The sequence below is a fragment of the Pollachius pollachius genome (assembly GCF_949987615.1).
Source record: "Pollachius pollachius genome assembly, chromosome: 6".
Taxonomy (NCBI): domain Eukaryota; kingdom Metazoa; phylum Chordata; class Actinopteri; order Gadiformes; family Gadidae; genus Pollachius; species Pollachius pollachius.
In genome coordinates, this window is record NC_136939.1 from 26,069,791 (window position 1) to 26,094,214 (window position 24,424).

Here is a 24,424-nt window from a genome sequence, read left to right on the forward strand (position 1 = left end):
AAATGCTCCTATATAGCCTATTATTATAGCTTACATACTGATATTTTAAAACATAGGAATGCGAAATGCATCCTGGGATATTTAACTGTCCCATTTCCACACAAGTGACCTCCGATGCATCCTCGATGAAACGGCCAATTGAAGAATGCATCAAGAAAACTTCCGGGTTTTACGACAGTACTTGACTTGATGCGTACTTTGAATTGGAAAAGTACTTGGGCTAAGACTGATGACGTTTCACATGAACGCAAGTACACAAGTACAGAAAAGAACGCGAATTGAGAAATGGCACTGTCGTAAACCTCAGAAGTGTTCTTGATTCATTCTTAAACTGGCCGTTTCATCAAGGATGCATCAGAGGTGACTTGTGTGGATTTAGGATTGTTAAATATCCCAGGATGCATTTCGCATTCCTATGTTTTAAAATATCAGTGTGTAAACTATAATAATAGGCTGTATAGGGGGATTATTTGTTTATCAACATGGCGGATGCGCGCGCAGAATGATCGCAAAAAGAAAATTTGTTTGACCGGTTGCCATGGTTATCTCTGTGTGGTTAATTTGCAGTTGCGGTGTTAATTAGCGATGTTGTCAGCTTTCTGTTACATTAAGCTGTAATCAGAAAATGCGGTTATATGCTATTGACCCTATAGTGTCTGTGGTATAAAGGCTGGGACGAATTTCATATAATAAATATGGACACTATATGTTGAAAGTATCAAACGTCGCGATTCCCATTGAAACGAATGGCACGGCGATTATTCTTCCAAACGAGAGCTGGTAAATTTTGAAAAACGAATTAAACTGTAATCAGACAACGCGGTTATATGCTATAGACCCTAGAGTATTTGCTATAAACGCTCGGACGAACTTTGAATTATAAATATGTACACTTCATGTTGAAAGTATACACCGTCGCGATTCCCATTGAAACGAATGGCGCGGTGATTATTCTTCAAAATGAGAGCTGGTAAATTGTGAGAAATGAATTAAACTGTAATCAGACACCGCGGTTATATGCTATAGACCAGTGGTTCTCAACCATTTTTGAGCAAACGCCCCCCTGACCTTACCCTGATCCTCTGGCGCCCCCCCAATAAAAAAAATTAAATAAACTAACAAACCCACTCACACTCGTGTTATATTGCTTAAAGGTGTCATTGCATCTTTTTTCATTAATTTTGCGGTGGTCACTAATAGCGATGAATGCCCTCTGAGTCGGTTTTGGTGAAAAGAATATGAATAAATATTAATGAATTTTCATGACATGCAAATGTCTCACCTCTGATTGGCTAACAGCACTGTCCATCACTGTAATAAACCCAATTAAACTTCCAGAGCGACACGGGGGGAAGATAGAGAGAGAGAGAGTGAGAGAGACAGCGAGAGAGAGACCGCGAGAGACACCGCGGCCGTGGCCACGGCACTCCCGCGTCTCCCGCGACCCCCGCCGTGCCCCGTGAACGAATGAATGAATGGCCCGGGAACCATGGGCAGCGCGGCCCGGGAATCGCGGGCACCATGAGCGCGAGCACGGCCACGGCAGTCCCGCGTCTCCCGCGTGCCCCGTGAATGAATGAATGGCCCTGGAACTGCGGGCACCGTGACAGCAGCCCGGGCAACGCGGGCACCGCGGCCACGGCACTCCCGCATCTCCCGCGCCTCCCGCCGTGCCCCGTCAATGAATGAATGGCCTGGGAACCGCACGCACCGTAACAACGGCCCAGGGAACGCCGGCACCGCAGCCCTGGAAACACGGGCCCTGAAGCCCGGGCAACACGGGCACCGCGAAGAAAGATTGCGCGCAGAGGCCTAATTAGGTGTATATATTTTGTATTTGAAATGCAACGGTCTTTTCGTGGATACTACGCTCAGAGCAGCTGGAACCTAACAACAGCAAGAGTAAGGAGGAAAACGGGCTATGAAACAAAATTAGTTTTTCTTTTTTTTTGGCTATCGCCCATGTTTGATTGTGTTGTGTTGGTTATTGAACTGTTGACCCGCGAACTTGGGTTATGTTTATCAGCGATAGAGATCATGACGATAGCTGATGTAACGGGAGTCCGGGCGTGTGCAGGACCGAACAGCATTGTATGACCACTGTTACACTATGCATCGACAGTAAAAAGTAGCTGAGATGGTAGAGGGGTTAGAAACCAATGAATGAAAATAGGCTATTTATTTCAGGTAGCCTATTTTTTCACCCAAAAAAATCGAAAACCATGAAAGGTTAAAATCCCCCCCAAAATTGTGCGAACGCCCCTGCCCCCGTTGAGAAACCATGCTATAGACCCTAGAGCAGGGGTCTCAAACTCAACTTACCTGGGGGCCGCTGGAGGTAGAGTCTGGGTCAGGCTGGTCTGCATCAAGTATTCAAGAAAAAATAAGAAGCACAACTGACCCAATCTAAGTTAATGATCAGGCTATAATTAGATCACGTTGGCTATGTAATCGCTGACAACGGGACATTTCATAGCGGTTGGTGGAAACCGGGAAATTTTAGCGTCCTTTGGCTTTTGTCGGGACTCAGGACACGCAACTCAAAATTGGCACTGTCCCGGCAAAACCGGGACATCTGGTCCTACTGCATATTACTGCATATGACATGCGCGTACAGCGGGGAGTGATGTAGACTTATATTCCCTCTATAGGAACATTTAAAAAATATAACAAAAATTTAGACGTATTCATTCAAAATATTTACATACTATTTTAAAATGAAAGAGCCTGGGGTTTTGTTTTATATCATTTGTTTATATTGTATGTCGCTGATAGAGGAAACCCATTGCAACAGCAACGGAAATCCCGTCGGATCCATCTCATCGTGTGTGTTTGTGTGTGTGTGTGTGTGTGTGTGTGTGTGTGTGTGTGTGTGTGTGTGTGTGCTTCTATTCTACTCGTTCGAAATTCTTCGATCAAGGTCCTGCTCTCTAACAATAACTCATACATCTTTTTCTCACTTTTTATATGTAGGGTGCAGCTGGCTTGCCGTGTGTATGTGCATATCTTTTCATTGATATTCATTCAAAATATTTACTTACTATTTTTAAACGAAAGAGGCTGGTGTTTTGTTTTATTTAATTTGTTTATATTGTTCAGTAGTATATGCCCACATGAGGCCGTAGCACAGTTAACAGACGAGCTGAGGTGATGACGTCATTAAGTCCGCTGCTGTTCCAATTGCAGCTGCGTTCTCCCGTCCTCAGAAGTTTGTACTTGGAAGTCTGGACTTGCCGAGTTCGAACTTCAAAGTCCCCGAGTCCGCAGTTCGCGTATTTGGTATTGAGACACCAGTGTTGGGAAAGTTCACTTTCTTCGTGAACTAGTTCAAAGTTCAGTTCACAAATTTTCAAATGAACTAGTTCAGTTAAACGTTCATAATTCAAAATTTTGAACTAAGTTCACAGTTCCAAAAAATGAACTAGTTCATAGTTCTTTTTTTCAAATTTTGCTGTGAGCTATTCGTTTATTCCGGTATTTTGAACATTGTGCCCCCTTTGTGGTTTGTCTAGGATGATATAGAGTATGATATAGACATTTTGTAAATCCCATTGATTTCTGTTGGAAGACTCATTGCTCGTTGGCGGAAACGGAACGGGGGGGTGTTCACGTTTGATTGTAGTCTTTTCGCTCGGTTCTAGCCCTACTGATGAGACGGAGAACCGAGCGAAAAGACTACAACCAAACGTGAACAGCCCCCCTTTCCGTTTCCGGCCAACAAGCAATGATTCTATGAGATATTCTACTCCGCTGAGCTATGAGCCAGAGAGCTAACGTTATGGATTGTACATATTTATAATTCGAAATTCGTCTCAGCCTTTATACCACAGATACTCTAGGGTCTATAGCATATAACCGCTTTGTCTGATTACAGTTTAATTCATTTTCCACAATTTAACAGCTCTCGTTTTGAAGAATAATCACCGCGCCATTTGTTTCAATGGGAATCGCGCTGGTCTATACTTTCAAAATAAAGTGTACATATTTATAATTTGAAATTCGTCCCAGCCTTTATATGACAGATACTATAGGGTCTATAGCATATAACCACCTTTTCTGATTACAGTTTAATGTAACAGTAAGCTGGCAACACCGCAACTGCAAATGAACCGCACAGAGATTACCATGGCAACCGGTCAAACAACACGGCGATCTGCGCGCGCATCCACCGTGTTGATAGAGAAATAACCCCCCCATTGAACGAAGTTAAATCGAGTGAGCGTGCCGTTCACTGACACCAGAATGAAACAACTTCACAGTAACGTTCATCAGGCAGTAATACAGTACGTTCAGTTCACGTTCGCCCAAAATATGAACGAGTTCATGAACTTTCGTTCAGTGAACGCGTTCAGGCACAACAATGTGAGACACACACAGGGCCCTATTTTAACGGTCTGAAACGCAAGTGAGAAGCGCTAAGCGCAAGTAGCTTTGTGGGCGGTTCTATGGCGATGTTGCTATTTTACCGGTGCATAAATTACTGAAAAGGGTTGGTCTGAAGTAGCCTAATTACCCGTAGGTGTGGTTTGGGCGTAACGTGCAATAAACCAATGAGAGTGCCATCTCCCATTCCCTTTAAGAGCCATGAGCGCATTTGAATCTGACGAGTTGATATTTTGACAGCGCGTTTGCAGTCTCCGATGAGACAGATGCATGACCACATGAATTTCAAACTTCAAATAGCTCAGTTTATGGCCAAATAATATGGCCTAATTCACACATGGAATAGCGTTTTCTTCCAAAACTTTAGAAACACTGAGTCCTCAAATAAATTTTGGCAAAGAAAACTTAACACATATATGATATGAGGTAACTGTGGTTCTATTTAATGATATGCGCAATACATTAACAAACATTGTTTCTTACCAGTATTGTATGCATTATCGTTATCGACTTGTATCGTGTTCATGATATGCATGTGTCCCCCCGTTAATATACATTGCCATGGACTGTATTATGTGTTACGTGTTTAGTTTGCGTGTGTTTAAACAGATGGACGCACACACGCACGCCCGCTTTCATTAATTCTTTTACACATACACACACGCGCGGCCGCATTCATTTATTCTTTTTAACACTCACTCGTGGTAAAACAAAGTTTTCTCACGATCAAATACTAAATACTAAGTTATGGGCTTGTACACGATGTCTGTGCCAAGAAAATATGTGTTTGCTGTACGTGTTTGCAGACGCATTGATTTAAAAGTACAACTTATTACCGCTGTATCAGCTGTTATTTCCCAAATAATTTACCAAGAATGTGTGGCTAGGTAGATGAGAGAAGCAAAGTGTATGCGCGAGGTACACAAGCAACATTATGCATGCGCCCTTAAAATAGCATCTAAACAACAGACTTAAATCATTTCCTGGTTTGTGGCACAATTGTTTTCTGAAACTGCAAAATAGCACCAGGTAACGTTTGCGCCAGAACATGCCTCCTTCTTTCGCCAAACCGCCCCTTTGGGCGCAAGATCATTCCCTAATTTACAGGCGCATGGCGGTGGAGGGAAAAGAATGCTCTGCGCCAGTTGCAAACTAGCAACGACACATGCGTCAGTGTAGAAAGTCAATTGCGCCGGATGCAAGATAGGGCCCACAGTGAGTAAGCGAGAGAGAAGCCAAAAGAATACAGATAATTCTGTGTTTCACCACACAAGTTATATTAGCGTGCTATTCTTTAATTTCCCAATATCAGCTCACCTCTGAAATGATCCAAAATGATGCGTCAAGATCTTTCAGGTTAATTTTACTGCTTTCACAGTGGTGGTGTTCTCTCTCTCTCTCTCTCTCTCTCTCTCTCTCTCTCTCTCTCTCTCCCTCTCCCTCTCTCTCTCTAATTTATTTCCTCTCCTGTCATAGTCGATCGAGGTTCAAGCATGAAACTGTAACATTGTTTGTACTTGGGGAAATGGCATCGAGTTTGAATCCAGTAAACACAGGAGTGGATTTGAAAGTAATTGATCGGTTCTCCTTCTTGGAGGAGGAGAAGCAGATGCAGATTGTCTTAGCTGTGAAAGTTGACTCCTGCTGTCTCTCTCTCTCTCTCTCTCTCTCTCTCTCTCTCTCTCTCTCTCTCTCTGTCTCTCTCTCTCTCTCTCTCTCGGGGCCTTGCCTTGTACAGTCAAACAGAACAAGTGTCAGACTTCAGAGTCAACCCCTATGTGGAGTAGTCAGCAGACAGAACACACACACTCACGTTCTTTCTCTAATTCTCTCTCTCACTCTCTCTCTCGCTCTCTCTCTTTCTTGCGTTCTTTCTCTCTCGTTCTCTCCCTCTCTCTCTCTCTCTCTCTCGTTTACTCTCTCGTTCTTTCTCTCTCTCTAGCTCTCTCGGGGCATTGCCTTGTACAGTCAAACAGAACAAGTGTCAGACTTCAGAGTCAACCCCTATGTGGAGTAGTCAGCAGACAGAACACACACACTCACGTTCTTTCTCTAATTCTCTCTCTCACTCTCTCTCTCGCTCTCTCTCTTTCTTGCGTTCTTTCTCTCTCGTTCTCTCCCTCTCTCTCTCTCTCTCTCTCGTTTACTCTCTCGTTCTTTCTCTCTCTCTATCTCTCTCGGGGCCTTGCCTTGTACAGTCAAACAGAACAAGTGTCAGACTTCAGAGTCAACCCCTATGTGGAGTAGTCAGCAGACAGAACACACACACTCACGTTCTTTCTCTAATTCTCTCTCTCTCTCTCTCTCGCTCTCTCTCTTTCTTGCGTTCTTTCTCTCTCGTTCTCTCCCTCTCTCTCTCTCTCGTTTACTCTCTCGTTCTTTCTCTCTCTCTCTATCTCTCGCTCTCACCTTTCTCTCTCGTTCTTTCTCTCTCTCTTGTTCCTTCTCTCGTTCTTTCTTTCTCTCTCTTGTTCTTTCTCTTGCTTACTCTCTCTCTCTCTCTCTCTCTCTCTCTCTCTCTCTCGCCTTTCTCTCTCGTTCTTTCTCTCTCTCTTGTTCCTTCTGTCGTTCTTTCTTTCTCTTGTTCTTTCTCTTGCTTTCTCTCTCTCTCTCTCTCGTTCTTTCTCTCTCTGTTTCTCTTTCACTCACAATCACACACAGCGTCTTACCAGAGCATCGGGGAAATTGAGAACTCGTGGTGGTGGAGAAGGAGGTAGTTGAAGGAAGTGTTCCAACAGGAAGAGTGGATGAAGAGTGGAGGAGGAGAGAGGGGTTGAGGGAGGACTGGTGGAGAAATCGTGTTTGTTTTAAATTCTGGGGGATTTCGGGTGAGTTTGGTGTGATTTAAGCCCTGCGCTGTGAACTTTACTACCTTTGCTTAAATACTGGTTCTTGCCAGTTTTTCGGGTATTGTGTATTGTGTGTTGCTTTGTGTTTGTTATTTTTGTGCGTTGTACGTCTTTTTCAGTTTTGCACTCTGGAGGAAACACTTTGTTTAAGAACAGCGTGGCGTCATCCATAAAACCCGAAAGCGACTCACAAGCGGTTCACACACACATTCACACACACAATCACCCATTCACACACACAACCACCCATTCACACACCGACGGCAGAGTCGACCCCTCAGGGCGACAGCCGGCTCGTCGCTTGCTCAGGGATACCTCGATACTCCATGTGTGTGTGGGGGTGTGTTTGTTTGGACGAAACCCTATTGATCGGAGCGTTTGATGTTTTATCCGATCTCTGTGGTCGAGATGAATTGATCGTGTTTTTTGGCCCAGAGTGCAAAAAAAACGTCATTTTTCGTGATCCTTCTTTAATTAGGAGTTAATTGGTGTGTGTGTCTTTGTGTTTGTGTGATTTTATCGAATCCAATCTGAATCACACAAATCACCCGTCATTTCATGTAAAAGCAAAACAATCCCGCCCCCTTGCCTCTGTGGCTCAGAGTGGGCCTCATCACCCCCCTTCCCGCCTCCCTCCCTCCCCCCTCATCCTGTTGGCCCGGCGACGGGAGGAGGGAGAAAGACCTGTAGTCATCTATCCCAGTTGATTGACAGGCCGGGAGAGAACGCGGAGGTCGAGTCAGCATCACCGATAATTGGCAATCATCGGATGGTGGAGGGAGGGGTGGGGGGGAGTAGAGGGCATATGAGGGGAGGAGGAAAGGGGGGATGGAAGGGGGGAGGAGGGGTGGGAGGTGTCATCTCTCTGGCACGATGCCTTGCTCATTTCGTCGCGGTCGCTTTTCATCATCTCTCCTTTGGGCTCCCTCCCCTTCCCCCGCACCCGCCCAGCTCTGTCACCGTCACCTCCTCCTCCGTCACTATCACCCTCTTCATCACCTCCTCTAATACACCACCACCTCCTCCTCCTCCGTCAACACCTCCTCCTCCATCACAACCTCCTCCTCCGTCAACACCACCTCCTCTTCCACCTCCTCTAATACACCACCACCACCTCCTCTAATACACCACCACCTCCATCATCTCTACTACACCACCAGCTCCATCACCTCTAATACACCACCAACTCCATCACCTCTAATACACCACCACCTCCATCACCTCTAATACACCACCACCTCCTCTAATACACCAACACCTCCTCTAATACACCACCACCTCCTCTAATACACCACCACCACCTCTAATACACCACCACCTCCTCTAATACACCACCACCACCTCCTCTCATACATCACCACCTCCTCTAATACATCATCACCTCCTCTAATACATCATCACCTCCTCTAATACACCACCACCTCCTCTGATACACCACCTCCTCCTCTAATACACCACCACCTTCTCTGATACACCACCACCACCTCTAATACACCACCACCTCCTCTAATATACCACCACCACCTTCTCTAATACACCACCACCACCTCCTCTCATACATCACCACCTCCTCTAATACATCATCACCTCCTCTAATACACCACCACCTCCTCTGATACACCACCTCCTCCTCTAATACACCACCACCTCCTCTGATACACCACCTCCTCCTCTAATACACCACCATCTTCTCTGATACACCACCTCCTCCTCTAATACACAAACAACTCCTCTAATACATCATCACCTCCTCTAATACAACCACCTGCTCCTCTAATACACCACCACATCCTCTAATACACCACCACCTCCTCTGATACACCACCTCCTCCTCTAATACACCACCACCTTCTCTGATACACCACCTCCTCCTCTAATACACCACCACCTTCTCTAATACAACCACCTCCTCCTCTAATACAGCACCGCCTCCTCTAATACACCACCACCTTCTCTAATACAACCACCTCCTCCTCTAATACAGCACCGCCTCCTCTAATACAACACCGCCTCCTCTAATACAGAGAGAGTTTACCCAGCCAGCTCGAGTTCACATCTACTTTATCGTCTTTTAACACACAGAGAATTACGCCTCGTTTCAGTGCACTGTGATTGGTCGACACCCTCTTGATCGGAGTGTTTGATGTTTTATCCGATCTCTGCGGTCGAGATGAATCGATCATGTTTTTTGGCCCGGAGCGCAAAAAAAACATGTTTTTTTCATGATATTTCTTCAATTAGGAGTTATTTTGTGTGTGTGTGTGCGTATCTGAGTGTGTTTCTGTGTGTGTGTGCGTGCGTGTGTGTATATCTACGTGCATGTGTGTGTATCCGAGTGCGTGTATGTGTTTTCGTGTATCAGTATGTGTGTGTGTCTGTGCATATGCATGCGTGCATGTGTGTATCTGTGTGCGTGTGTGTCTATCTTAGTGCGACCCTTGAAAATGAACACACAAAAATACACGGACATCGCTGCATCTAAATCACCCCCTTAAAGTCTACATCTAAAAAACGACTTGATTTATATTGCCATTTAATTGCAATTAAATCATAATTAAAAATGGTTCCGAGGCTCCACGTCATTAGGGAGGACGGGAGATGGCTCGCATACATTAAAAGTTAATGTTTGTCGGTTTCAATTTGCGAGGGGGGGGGTTGGGGGTGAGAAAAAGAGTTAATTAATTGCGGAATTAATTAATCTGAATCTGCGTGAATGTGTCAGGATTCTCGTATGGACTGTTGTTTTTGTCTCCCCCTACCTGTTGGAGTGTGATAATTCTGGTCTTTGTCTATGTTTGTAGCCATGTGTTGGTCATGTGCCCGGAGTAACACCCATGTCCTTATTTGGGCAACTTCCGGCCTTTGTTTGTTTCCCTCCATTTTCCCTGTTCACCTGTCTCTCATTGGGTATTGATTGGTGGAGTATTTAAACAATGCCCTTTCTGTTCACTTTGTCAGATCATCACGGTATGTACTGTTTGCTACCTGACTGCCACGTGAGTGAGACTAGCGTGAAGCTCTTTAAAGAGAAGTTATAGTTTACTGTTCTTCCTGGTTTTGAACCCTGCCTGTTTTGGACTAAGTCTTCTGCCTATCGGTTTTGGATCTCTTGCCCTTACCTGTCCATCTGTATCTGTCTGCCTGCCTGCCTGTTTACGAACCCTGCCTGTACCTGGAATCTGATTTGCCTCCTGGACTGTTTGGGAATAAATCCTTTTGATCTGCAATTGATTCCCATTCTGAGTCGTGACAGTACGATCTGACCAAGATGGAATCAGCAGATCTGAATCAGGTGAAGACTGTGCTGGAGAGGCAAGGAGTGCATCTCGGTTGACATCAAGCCCAGTTTGAGACACTTTAGAGGTCTTTGGAGGCCATCACCACCAACATCAGAGACCTGGCTGCCCAGCTGCAGCAGGTCCAACTGGCCCTGGTGCCGCCACCCCAGCCTCAACTGCCAACACCGCCCGACCCACCCGGTTCATCTGGTAACCCACTCCGAGAGCCCCGACTGCCAGCTCCCTGCACTTTATGCCGGGGAACCAGGAACATGCAGGTCGTTCCTTTCGCAATGTTCGCTGGTGTTCCAGCTGCAACCCGCCACCTCTCCGTCGGATCAGTCCCTGGTTGCATATGTTATAACCCTCTTGGCGGGCCGTGCAAGAGTGGGGAACTGCGGTTTGGGACTCCAACTTCCCAGTCTGCCTCAGCTATCAGGCATTCATAGGTGAGAGGAAGAAGGTCTTCGATCGCTTGGTGCATGGGAGAGAGGCTGCCAGAGTGATGTTGCAGATCCGTCAAGGCAAGAGCTCTGCTTCCGACTATGCTATAGACTTCCGCACCCTCGCCACCACCAGTGGCTGGAATCCAGAGGCCCAGTATGATGCCTTCCTCTATGGACTCTCTGAGGCCATCAAGGATGTGATCGCCACCCGTGAACTACCTTCCACCTTTGACGACCTCGTTGAGCTTGCCATCCGAGTGGACAAACGTCTGAAGCAGCGCGCCAGGGAGCGAGAGTTCCGTCCTCCTCCGAGGTCATCCTCCTCGGGGGTCCCTCTCCCATCCCTGGCAGTGCCAGCTGACCCCAGCGTACCAGAGCCCATGCAAGTGGACCGTACCCATCTGTCCCCAGCCGAGAGAAAGAGAAGGGACACCAATTCTTGCATGTATTGTGGTAAACCGGGCCACTACTCCGCCCAATTCCCAGCAAAAGGCAACGCTCACCCGTAGAAGGGGGATTACTGGTGAGCGTCACTCCTCTTCATCCCTCTTCTACCGTCCATACCCTTGTCCCTGCCACGCTCATTACAGGAGCTCATTCCCACCTCGTGTCCGCACTTATTGACTCGGGAGCTGATGGCAATTTCATGGACACCTCTCTGGCCTCTGAGCTACACCTCGTCCCAGCCCAGCTGAAGACACCCCTGGAGGCAAGAGCACTAACCGGAGAAAGGTTCTCCCAGATAACCCATGCCACGCCCCTGGTGAGTCTACTCATTTCTGGCAACCATCAAGAGAACCTAGTGTTCCATATGTTAGACTCACCGACTACTCCCATCATCCTCGGCCGGCCCTGGCTGGTAAAGCACGATCCACATATTCATTGGGCTATTAACACTATCCTAGGCTAGAGCCCATTCTGTCTGAATAACTGTCTTAAGAATGCTTAAGAATGCTCTCAAGTTGAATCTCTGCAGTGCTTACCATCTAGTCCGGGTAAAGGAGGGGGATGAATGGAAGACTGCATTTAATACTACTTCAGGTCACTATGAGTATTTAGTCATGCCTTTTGATCTCACCAACTGCCCAGCTGTGTTCCAGGGTCTGATTAATGATGTCCTGAGTGATTTGCTTAACAAGTTTGTTTTTGTATACCTAGATGACATTTACATTTTTTTTCTCCGTCGGTTTCCCAGCACTCCCAGCACGTTCGTAGTGTCCTGCAGCGCCTTTTGGAGAACCAACTGTTCGTTAAAGCGGAGAAATGTGAATTTCTCACAAGAGACTGTTTCCTTCCTGGGGTATGTCATCACAGCAGGAGGGGTCCAGATGGATGGTCCGAAGGTAAAAGCAGTCACCGACTGGGAGCGTCCAACGTCTAGGCGGGAGCTCTAAAGATTCCTGGGATTTGCTAACTTCTACCGGCGGTTCATCCGCAACTATGGTTCAGTGGCTGCTCCCCTAACTGCTCTAACCTCCTCCAGGGCGAAATTCTGTTGGACACCAGCTGCCGAAGCAGCGTTCAACGACGTGAAGAGTCGTTTCACATCGGCCCCGATCTTGAGCCAACCTGACCCTGACCATCAATTTATCGTTGAGGTGGATGCCTCAGATGTTGGGGTGGGTGCTATTCTCTCTCAGAAGTCTGGGGGAGATCAGAAGATCCACCCCTGTGCATTCTACTCCCACAAACTCACTCCCACTGAACGCAATAACGACATTGGGGACAGAGAGCTATTGGCAGTAAAATTGGCCCTAAAGGAGTGGCGTCATTGGCTGGAGGGAGCTAAGGAGCCATATTTAGTTTGGACGGATCATAAGAATCTGGAGTATCTCCGTTCGGCTAAACGTTTAAACCCCAGGCAATCTCGTTGGTCTCTGTTTTTCTCCCGTTTTAACCTTTGTCTGTCCTACTGACCTGGCTCCAAGAATGGTAAACCGGATGCCCTGTCTCGTCAGTTCCCAGATTCGGATCCTGCTCCTGCACCTAGCACTGTCCTGTCTCCACAGTGCCTCATAGGAGCTGCTAGATGGGATATTGAGACCATTGTCCGCACAGCCCTGTCTGGTGAGTCCGGCCCCAGGGCTTGCCCTCCTAACCGTCTTTTTGTACCACAATCCATCCGCCCCCAGGTCCTGCAACGGGGTCACTCCAAGCTGGTCTGCCACCCGGGTGTCAGACGTACCACTGCGTTAATCAAGCAACGCTTCTGGTGGCCTGCTATGGAGGGGAGTGTGCGTGAGTTTGTGGAGGCCTGTTCTGTATGTGCCCGGAATAAACCATCACTCCAACCACCTGCCGGCTTACTGCAACCCCTACCAGTACCCAGGAGAACCTGGTCCCACATTGCCCTGGACTTGTCACTGGTTTGCCAACTTCTCACGGTTTGGCAATCCTCACTATTGTTAAACGCTTTTCCGAATCTGTGCACTTGGCCCTTACCCAAGTTACCCTCTGCCAAAGAGACAGCGGACTTACTTGTGCATGTCCTCAGGCTACACGGGCTTCTAATGGATGTGGTCTCAGACAGAGGTCCCCAGTTCACCTCTAATTTTTGGCATGCTTTTTGCAACCTTCTCGGTGCTAAAGTCAGTCTTTCCACAGGTTTTCATCCCCAGTCAAATGGCCAGACGGAGCGAGCCAAACAGCAAATGGAGACAGCGTTGTGGTGCCTGACGTCACAGGACCCTGGAGCCTTCAGCTGCCATGGGTGGAGTACTCCATGAACTCCTTGCCATCTGCTTCAACTGGTCTGTCACCATTCCAGTGCTGCCTTGGCTACCAGCCTCCATTGTTCCCAGCCCAGGAGGAGGAGGTTGGGGTTCCCTCAGCACAGACATTCATCCGACGCTGTCGCAGAACGTGGAGGGGGACCCGGGCCGCCATTCTTCGCACACAGACCAGAACGAAGAGTCAGGCAGACCGTCGCCGCAGCAGGGCTCCCCACTACACCCAGGGGCAGCGGGTGTGGCTTTCCACGCGTGACCTTCCTCTGAAGGTGACTTCCTCAAAATTGAACCCACGCATCATCGGCCCCTACACCATCTCCAAGGTGGTCAATCCCTCTGCGGTTTGCTTGAACTGCCCTCCGCCGCATCCACCCCACCTTCCATGTGTCCCATGTCAAGCCCTTCCGGGGTAGGCATCTGGGTCCTGACCCCAAACCCCCCCCACCCCCCAGACTTGTTGATGGGTCTGAGGTTTACACAGTTCGCTGCCTGCTCGACGTCTGCCGTCGGGGTTGGGGCCACCAGTACCTGGTGGACTGGGAGGGCTACGGCCCCCAAGAGAGGAGCTGGGTCCCTGCCCGGAACATTGTTGACCCCTTGCTCATCAAAGACTTTCACCGTCAGCATCCTGCTCCTTCCACGGTCAACGCCAGGAGGCGTTGGTAGAGGAGGGGGTACTGTCAGGATTCTTGTATGGACTGTTGATTTTGTCTCCCCCTACCTGTTGGAGTGTGATAATTCTGGACTTTGTCTATGTTTGTAGCCATGTGTTGGTCATGTGCCCGGAGTAACACCCATGTCCTTATTTGGGCAACTTCCGGCCTTTGTTTGTTTCCCTCCATTTTCCCTGTTCACCTGTCTCTCATTGGGTATTGATTGGAGTATTTAAACACTGCCCTTTCTGTTCACTTTGTCAGATCATCACGGTATGTGCTGTTTGCTAGCTGACTGCCACGTGGGTGAGACTTGCGTGAAGCTCTTTAAAGAAGTTATAGTTTACTGTTCTTCCCGGTTTTGAACCCTGCCTGTTTTGGACTAAGTCTTCTGCCTATCGGTTTTGGATCTCTTGCCCGTACCTGTCTGTCTGTATCTGTCTGCCTGCCTACGAACCCTGCCTGTAACTGGAATCTGATTTGCCTGCTGGACTGTTTGGGAATGAATCCTTTTGATCTGCAATTGATTCCTGTTCTGAGTCGTGACAGTCTCTCTCCCACTCTCTCTCTCTGTCACTCTGTCTCTCTCTCCTCTCTCACCCGTCTCTCCCTCTGTAATTCTCTCTCTCTTTGTGAAGCATTCTCGTGCATTCTGACAGAATAGAACATTTCCTGACAAAGACGAATGGAGCCGGGAAACTAAGTTTTAACTTAATTTATTTGACGTGTAGAATTCAAGATTAAAAGTGCAAATACATCAATAATTGGAAATTATACACAAGTTAACATTCTGTCTCTATCTGTGTGTGTTCTAAAAGGGGTGAGTTTGTTATGGCCAATCTATTGTGTTGGTAACTTTACTCAAATCTATCTACAGTCAAGTATGCATTTAGACAAATACAATAAAATATCAATATAATATATGCAACATTTTATGTGCAGTTGTTCAAGACACACTGAAGGAATGATGTCACCATTAGGTTTGCAGAGAACAATATACACACAAGGCATGATGCCACCATAGGTTTGCAGAGAGCTATATATAATATGCACACTGAAGGCATGATACCACCATCGGTTTGCAGAGAACTATATACAATATACACTTGAAAGGGGTGGGGTGGTGTCACCACTGGCAATATATTATAAAAATAGAAAATATATTATAAAGAACACAAATACAGTCTCCTTTCACACATATGTTCTCATAACAAAGCTTTGCTTTGAGAAGGATCAAATAATATACATTTTAACTTACCTAATGGTCTGCACACTGCTTCTGAAGCCCTCAAGGGCCCTTTTGATAAAGACTGCATCAATGTCCTTCTTCTGGAGCTGCTGGTACAGAATGTCAACGTGGGGCATGATGTGAAAAAAACATGAAAAAAAATAAAATCTTCGTCCTGTAGCATCCTCACGTAGCCAGATGCCTCTCTCACGCTGAGCTGGTCAAATAGACCTTGTGAACCCGTCTTGATGGCTTCAAAACGTTCAAGGAGGTCATCTCGGTTCTCGTACACAGTGTTGACGATCCTGCTGTTAAAATTCCACCTTGTAGATGAAGCTCTGGGCAGTCTTCGTGAAACCATCTTGTCCAGAACGCTGCATTGCTACCATTGCTACCACATGCTACCATTTCGGTGACCGGGAAAAGAACGACGCAATACCGCTCAGATCGGAAAAGAAAACGTTGACTTTTTTGATGCGGGAGGTAGCTTGCTGCATGATCAAATTAAGCTCATGTGCATAGCAATGCACATAATGGGCATTCTTTAAATGTTCACACACCTTTTGCTGCACACCAGCCTTCTCTCCCCTCATCACACTGGCACCATTGTAAGCTTGTGCAACGAGTTTCATTTTGTCGTTGTCGTCAGCCAAAAGCTGGTTCAGTCTCTCCAAAAGTACACTGGCAATTGAAACTGACGTTGAATCCGAGATGGGAATAAACTCAAAAAATCGTTCCTGCACTGCATGGTTGTCATCAATGTATCCAAGCACAAGCACCAGCTGTGTCTGCGTGGAGACATCTGTAGTTTCATCAGCTTGGATGGCCGGATAGTGAGCTGACTTGACCTCCTCCACAATCCTTTCCCGTGCGACCGCTAGCATACATTCCAAAAGCTCGTTCTGCACCGTCTTGGATGTGCCCTTGAACACCGTGGCATTTTTCACGTGGTCATCGAAAACTTCATCCAACTGTGCCACAAAGTCCACCAATCCAAGAAAAATACCTGGGTTTGTGGAGCCCTCTGTCTCATCCTTGCCTCGCAAAGCCAACTCGAACACTCCACAAAACTTCACACATCCGAGCTGGTTGAGGATGTGTCGGTTCTTGCTCACCTCATTGTTGTGGCGACGAACAGCTAGCCGGTATCCCTCGTCCAGTTGAGTGGCAATGTTCACCCTCCCAATAGTCGCAAATCTCAAGCAGCTTTCCATGTGGATCTTTGACATCTCATGCTTCTTGATTTTCTCGGATAGATGGTGCATATCTGTCACACCAGTCGATAGCCAAACAGTGCTGTCTGTCGTCAGGGTGTCAGGGTGGAAGAGTAGGCAGTGGTAGCAGAAGACTGCGTTAGGTTTTTCAAAACCTGCTAGCCAGCTTTTTTTCTCGTACCAATTTGTTGAAAATCCTCGGGTGTAGGATTTTCCCCCCTTTGTAGAAATTTGTTTAATTATTAATTTTGGTCTTGGAGGTTCTGATTGTTTTAATGCCAATTTGTCTGAATTGGATCGTCGACTAAAAGGAACTTCTTTCAGAGACGCAAGGGAATTGCACAAATTAGCAGCCATGTTGAAATTAGCAAGTGACTTGATCGAAGATATCCCTTCGCGCTCTTTGCTCAGTTACGTATGACGCAAGCGCATTAGGGCGAGTCCCAAATCCCCATTGAAAATGCATTGAAGCCTCATTTTCCGAAAAAAAAAGTTTTAACATGACTTCATTTAACATCGCTCAAAGAGGCGGGACCATTTGAAACGTAAATTGAATCTGACGTTTCTGATTGGACAATGACAGATAATATGTCACTGAAAACTACTTTTGCTGTGATAGAATTTGTTAGAAAAAAAATCCTCTTTCTCCCAGTTGGTAGTGCGTCGCCCAAATCGCCCCTATACACCATCAGCCCCTGGGGAGCAGGATGTATGTTTAATGTCATGTAGATAACACGGAAACGTATGGAGAATGAGGAGGAGATCTTCATGTAGAACGGAGGTTATCTGAAGCACATATTCTCTCACCTTTCTCTCTCTCTCCCTACCTTTCACTCCCTCTCTCTCGCTCTCTCTTTCACTGTCTCTCTTGCTCTCTCTCTATCTCCCTCGCTCTCTCTTTCACTCTCTCTCCCTTTCACTTGCTCTTGCTCTCTCTCTCTCTCTCTCTCTCTTTCTCTCCATCACTCTTCCACCTCCACAACCATCTCCTCTCCCACCTCCTCTAATACACCACCACCTCCTCTTCTTCCTGCCACCACCACCACCACCTCCAAACCGGCAGCTCCCGAAGGATTCTGGGATGTGTAGTTCTCCGGCTCCTGCAGTCAGACATATTACCACTCTGCAGAGGGATGGGTTTCCTGCGGTGTGTGTGTGAAGGCGATCGTATACTTTACGTTTACGATATAGATTTAGCGATGTGCGTTATGGACCCGTTTTGTCTCAAAGGGTTTATGTTTCTGTTCTGGTCAGCACTTATTTTACCTGTGCAATTAAATGACGTATGTGTGTGTGTGTGTGTGTGTGTGTGTGTGTGTGTGTGTGTGTGTGTGTGTGTGTGTGTGTGTGTGTTTGCGGGAGGGGGAGGGAGAGAGAGGGAATAGAGAGAGTGAAGAGAGGGGGAGAGAGGGGGAGATAGGTACACTGATGGAGAGAGCTGACCTGTTGTTTTACTGTTCAGTTGTCTGACCGTGTGATATAACATGTACACATACCCTAGGGGGCCCTTCTTGGCTTAAGGACACACACACACACACAAACACACACACACACACACATGCACACACGCACACACACACACACACACACACACACACACACACACACACGTACACACGCACACACACACACATGAACATACACACACATGAACATATGCACACACACACTCGTATGCACACGCACACACACGCACGGTTCATAATTCAGAGCAATAGGGGAGGCGGGGGGGGGGGTGATGACTGAGTGAAGGACCCTCATCTATAATGGAGTAAAAAGGTGAGTATTTCAGGTCGGGGTCCCGGGAGGGGAGGGTGCTGGGTAAATATTAGAGGATCAATATTTTATGAGTAAGGCAAAGTAACGAGAGCACCCTAGGGAGGAGGGGGTGGTGGTGCTGATCGTGGTCGAGGTGGTTATGTTAGTGCTGTTGGTGGTGCTGGTGGAGGTGGAGGTGGTTATATTAGCAGTGGTGATGTTATTGGTGGTGGGGTTGGTGGTGGTGGAGGTGGAGAAGTTAGTGGTTGTGGTGTTGGTGGTGGTGGAGGTGGTCGTGGTGGTTACGTGAGCGATGGTGATGTTAGTAGTGGAGGTGGTAGTGGTTATGTTAGCGGTGGTGATGTTAGTGTTGGTGGTTCTGATGGTGGAGTAGGGGGCTATGTTAGTAGTGGTGAAGCGCGACGACAAATAAACTGCCGTTGAGTTTGCCCGCTGCGCTCAGACGAACACGGCCAACTGTGCCCCCATCTGCTCCCGAGCCAATCGATGGACTCCCTAATTGAGTTTGAAGGTGGAGGAGGAGTGTGGAGGCGGTGGGGGTCTACTGCGTTTCCCCCCAGGTCCCAAAGCACATGTCTGGAGCACAGCAAACAACACCATCTACTTAGAGCAGGGGTGTCAAACTCATTTTCACACCGGGCCACATCAGCATTATGGTTGCCCTCAAAAGGCTGTTTGTAACTGTAAGACTACATAAATGTAACTATAAACATATTTTTAAAAAACTCTGCATTTGATCATTATTTATACAAGTGTACAAATATTGCACACATACATTAAAAAATATATGCAGGCTTTTCCTTTACTTTTTATGAAAACAGCAATTTCTTCCCTAAGCTCAAAAGCTTGTTAGAGGACCGCACTCCTACTCAGCCACCTTACTTCTGTATGGTAGGGCAAATATCCATGCTCCGAGCCCACCTCGTTCAAAAACAGCTGGAACTGGCGGTTTTCCAGGCCAAAAACCTGATTATTTTGATGACTGTAATCATTATATCATCCATTTGGAGAACTTTTTCACACAGAGCTTCTTGCTGGATAATGCAATCTGGATCTGGTCTGGGCACACCTGCCCACCACCTACGCACTGGGTACAGCACCTATATTTTTTGCAGGCTTCATTTAGCAAACTTTGCTCTGTGTTTGGTGTCAAAAGGCAAACATTAATTGTATTTCTTTATCACTGCCTCGTAGCACAGAAGACATATACTTTTTTCTCCTTGAAGCACAAAAAATTATTTGCGTTTTTCATTCAATTGGCTTCCCTCTCCATACATTTTTCTCTCAGACATTTTTGGAATTATTTGTAGATTTAGATTAAAATTTAGGGCATTTAGTAAACTGTTCTAGGTAAACGCAGATTTGGAAACACTGCAACCATTGATAGGATGCTGTCATATTGTTGGTTGCATTGTGGGAGATGAATTAAAAAATATATATATCTATACTTTTTTTGAAGACATGCATTTGAAAGTCTTGTGGGCCACATAAAATGAGGTAGCGGGCCGGATCCAGCCCAAAGGCCTTGTGTTTGACACATCTAGAGCCACGTGTTTCCCTGTCGGACGCGGAAACGCAGGAACACCTCCGCCACCTCCGCCTCCATCACCACCGCAACCCCTGCCTCCTCTATTACCACCACCTCCACCATCTCAAACACCACCATCACCCCCTGCTCACCAAACACCACAACCAAGACTTCACCACCACCACCACCACCAACACCACCAATAACATAGCCACCTCCAGTACCATCACCTCCAATACCACCACCAACACCGACAACACCACCACCTCCTCCTCCTCGAACACCACCTCAACCTCTATACCCCCTCCACCACCACCACCTCCAGAACCACCACCGCCAATGCCACCACCACTACAAATCCACCTCCTTCACAGTTTCAAACCCACACCCCAGGGACAAACCTTGTGTTCAGGACTCCTTGTTCACTCTAATCCCAAGCTTGGAGCCACTCAACGAAACACTGAGTGCAAACGCAGCCAGGTCACGTGAAACGAGAGAGAGAGAGAGGGAGAGAGAGAGAGAGAGTGAGAGAGAGAGAGGGGGAGTGGAGCGAGAGGGAGAGCGGAGGGGTGGTGGAGGTGGAAGTTGTTGTTGTGGTGGTGTTGGTGGTGGAGGTGGTGGTGGTGGAGGTGATTGTGGTGTCCCTCTAAGTGCTTCCAACCCAGCTTCTCCGATCACACATGCCACTATATGTCAACCTAATGGCCGCCACTTTTCCGCACCACAATTACACCGACGGTGGGAAATCGCTAACGTCCGACGGTGCAAGCGATCGCCGTGGATTTGCGTTTTGTGTTTTGGATAAGGATGTCATGGTGAAGCGCGGTTTGGCCGACAGTAGGACTGCATTTTCCCTTTGCGGCGCCCCCCTGCAGGGAGGGCGCCAGTGGTTGTCTGAGTTTCTGAGGTTATCGGAGGGGCGTTACCGTCGATCGGAATAGCTTACGATGTGGCGTGGCATGGAGAGCGGTGGAGTTCCGGTGTGTACAGTCGTACGGGAGATGTTTCTACTGCACATACAGGATAGGGTTGGTGTTGATAGATTGATTTTGATTCCCTGATTGATTTAGAGGATTTGATTGAATTTGAATGATTTAGATTTTCTAAGGAGGATATGATTGATTTTAATTGAATTTGGCATCAAATCAAGGTGGCAGCCAGCTCGTCAGGAGCAGTCAGGGTCAGACGAGCCGACAACACTGCAGCTAGGAAGGTTGTATGCATGAATCCCCTCTTTTACCCTTCAGAATAATCTGAGGTTGACCACAACGAACGGATGTAAGTGTTAGCTTCAAACCATGCTAGCCACGTTCACAAGCCAACCCACGCGTCCTTTTTACACGTCACAAAGTAATCCTGAGCTCTATATACATGCTGCGAAGGAGGGCTAGCGGAACGAGTGATGTGTAAGGATTAAGGTGGTAACAGGTATGGACGTTTGGTATCGCTAGCGAGCCCATGGCGGCTAATGCTCTAGGCGGTCGATGGTGCCTTCGTTGGGGCGTTTAACTCGTGTCTCTTCCCATTAGGCGGTGTGAGTGAGCGAGGATTTTCACTCTGTCGGTTTGACTTAAAGGGTTTGGCTAAATGTGGTGGAGGAGGTGGTGGAGGTGGAGGCGGAGGAGTGGTGGTTTAAACTGGTTGTACGCCAGTGGAATATTAATAGGGAGAACGATTAGGAGGTTTCGAAGGCCATTTGGTTTTGCGGCAAGGTTCCGCAAAATGATTTTTACTCCAAAATACGTAATTTGTAAGTATTGGCGAAACAGTTAAATTTTGCCAAACAACACAATATTTGTTTAAGCTGTTTTGCCAAAAAACAGCAAGAGGGAGAGATGGGGGGGGGGGGGGAGGGAGAGAGAGAGATTGTGGGAGAGAGAGACAGACAGAAGGGCAGGGGGGAGACAGACAGAAGGGCAAGGGCAGACGGACGGGGGAGAGAGAGACAGACGGACAGACAGGGGGAGAGAGAGAGAGAGAGACAGACAGATTGGGGGAGAGCGAGAGAGACAGACAGGGGAGAGAGAGAGAGACAGAGAGGGGAAGAGAGAGACAGACACTCCTACATCGCTCCCTCCAGCACCTCCACCACCACCACCACCTTCTCCTCCACCACCCCCACCACCACCACCACCACCACCACCACCACCTCCACCACCACCACCTCCTCCACCACCACCTCCTCCACCACCACCTCCACCATCTCCTCCACCACCACCTCCTCCTCCTCCACCACCACCACTGGGTCGAGCAGCTCGCGGCAATTATCATTCAGGGCCGGTGAAGGACTGTGTGTGAGACGTGCCAAGGTAATTTAGCGGGAGAGATTGCACCAGCAACCCCCCGTCCCCCCTCCCCTCAACATCCCCCCTCCACCCACACCCCCACTCAGATTGGGAGAGTGACCCCCACTGCATGTGAAGTACGCCAGCTGATTCTCTTGCAGAGAGAGAGAGAGAGAGAGATGGACGGGGTGGGGGGGGAGAGAGAGAGAGAGATGGGGGGGTGAGAGAGACGGGGGAGAGACCCCACTGCATATGAAGTACCGAGGCTGATTCTCTCGCCGACGGTGAATGCTGTGGTCTCTGATGGGGAATATGAAAATAAAAGTCCCCCCTGAACTCATTCAGAGAGACATGAATAATGCAAATAAAGGTCTGAAATGGAAACTATGTCCCTGGACTGGGCAGAGGAAGGAGTGTTTGAGACGCAAGGCGGACTTGAGAACCGCTGTAAATAACTCCCTGATTTGTGTTCTGATTTGAAATGGGAAGCACTTTATTAGGTGACCTTTGATGGCTTTGCAGAGGGGCTACAACTGTTGTTTGGTGTGTTTGTGATTTGGGTTTGGAGTAAAAAAAAACGTAGCAAGTACCAGATTCAGAACGGTGATACACGACTGACCTGTTTGTGTCAATCTCGATATGTTGGAGTGGAACTCTAACGCAATCTTTCTCTTCCTGGTACTTCACTGGGACTTCCTGTCGGCGGTAGTAAGGGCCGGAGCGAGAGAGACTCTTTTACACTTTTGTAGCTTTTAGTTATTTTACTTGCAGGGAGTGTATGAACATTATTGTTAAAAGGTATTTTTCCCAAAACTTTATTTTTTAAAGGTATTTTGACATTTAAACACAGTATTTGTTTAAGGTATTTGGCCCAAAAACTGTTTTTTAAGGATTTGTGCCCCGAAAGGTATTGGATAGATGGATAGAAAGCTTTATTGTCATTATACAATGTACAACGAAATGCAATGAGCAGCTCCTTAAAAGTGCACACATAGTTATCGAATATATAATATATAATAATATATAAAAGTAATATATAATAAAAATAAATAAATATATAATAATAAAAAAAAAAAATTAAATACACAGTAAAACTTAAATACACAGTAAAGACCACAAACAGACAACAAACATCAGTGCAGATCTGAGTTCAATATGGTGACAGCTTTGGGAAAGAAGCTGTTCCTGAGTCTATTTGTTCTGGCATATATGGACTTGAAGCTCCTGCCAGAAGGCAACTGGTTGAAGAGATGGTAGCCAGGGTGGGAGGTGTCCTTCAGGATCCCTCTGGCCCTGCTGAGACAGCGGGAGCCGTAGATGGTGCTTAAGGAAGGCAGAGGGCAGCCAATGATTTTTTGCGCGACGTTTGCCACCCTCTGCAGTCTCTTCCTGTCGGCCTCCGTGCAGCTGGAGCGCCACACTGTCACAGCGCAGGTCAGCAGGCTCTCGATGGTGGAACGGTAGAAGGTCACCAGCAGCTGTGTGTTTAGATGCTCCCTCCTGAGCACCCTCAGAAAGTATAGCCGCTGCTGGGCCTTCTCGACCAGCGCTGAGGTGTTGACAGACCAGGAGAGATGTGGACTCCGAGGAATTTGAAGGACTGCACTCGCTCCACACCTTCACCGTTGACGTACAGGGGGGCAGGGGCGGCTCTATTCCGTCGGAAGTCCAGGATGAGTTCCTTGGTCTTGGTGATGTTCAGTGCCAGGTTGTTAGATGCACACCAATCACCAAGTTTCAGGACCTCAACTACAAGGTACTTCACCAGCTAAAGGTAAAGTGTAGCTTTAGCTGCTGAAAGTAATGTGTTTATGTGTGTCGGTATCTGTGTCGGTATCGTTCCTCATTTACCTGTCCAGGCAACATCCCACATCCTTCCCTCATTATCATCCAAAACAAACAAACTGTTGTGTCGCGTTTCCATTCCATCTTGCTAGTTCGCGCCACAGCGCCGCAAACCGCTTGATTAAAGCAATCGTCCTCGTTAAAGAAACACAAACAAACTCTAATCTCTGGAAAAGAGCTCCTTCCCCGCTTCCATTATGGATTATC